General features: G+C 30.2%; 1 protein-coding gene across 1 annotated transcript in view; it reads right to left on the reverse strand.

Annotated features, from left to right (window-relative positions):
• The window catches only part of si:dkey-208k4.2 (uncharacterized protein LOC570186 homolog), a gene marked incomplete in the record, with an annotated part of 3,254 nt that overhangs the window by 1,463 nt on the left and 1,012 nt on the right, over positions 1-779 (reverse strand).

Raw genomic sequence — 779 nt, forward strand, 5'->3', positions numbered from 1 at the left:
TTATACTAGGTGTTTTGGTAAAATTATAGGCATTTTACAGTTTTTAGGCCTATTTGGAGGCAAGTTAATATTTTTGCATTAATGCCATTTGTTTGGGCAATATTAAGACATTTTAGTTCTTAGGCTAATATGGAACAATGGAGTAATTTAGCATTATGCATTTTGTTTTGGCAAAATTAGACATTTTATAGATTTTAGGCTAATTTGGAGGTTAGCTCATATTTTAGCATTAAGCAAGCAGATTTTGCAAAATTTGACATCTTACAGTTTAGGCTTATTTACAGTTTTACCCTAGTCATTATAGATTATGCTAGCCGTTTTGGCAAACTTAAGACATTTCACAGTTTTTAGTCTCATTTAGAGTTTAGATCGTAATTTAGCACTATGTTAGCTGTTTTGGCAAAATTAGACATTACAGTATTTAGGTTTATTTGGAGGTTAGCTGATAATTTAGCATTGGTGCTATTTGTTTTGGCAGAATTGAGACATTTTAGTTTTTACACCAATATGGAATTTAGCTAGTAATTTAGCATTATGATAGCTGTTTTAGCAAAATTTGACATTTCCAGTTTTTAGGCTAATTTGGAGGTTAGCTACTTATTTAACATTATTTTAGCTGTTTTGGCAAAATTAGAGGTTTTTGTTAGCATTAAGTAAATATTTTGCAAGCTTTCAGCTTTAGCTGTGTCAGCTAACAGCACTAGCATCTTAAACAGTTACATTCAGTTCACAGCATTCACAAGATATCTAATGCTACATTTCTAGTATTTTTTTTTTTA

Source organism: Oryzias melastigma, linkage group LG8 (genome assembly GCF_002922805.2).
Source record: "Oryzias melastigma strain HK-1 linkage group LG8, ASM292280v2, whole genome shotgun sequence".
NCBI lineage: Eukaryota > Metazoa > Chordata > Actinopteri > Beloniformes > Adrianichthyidae > Oryzias > Oryzias melastigma.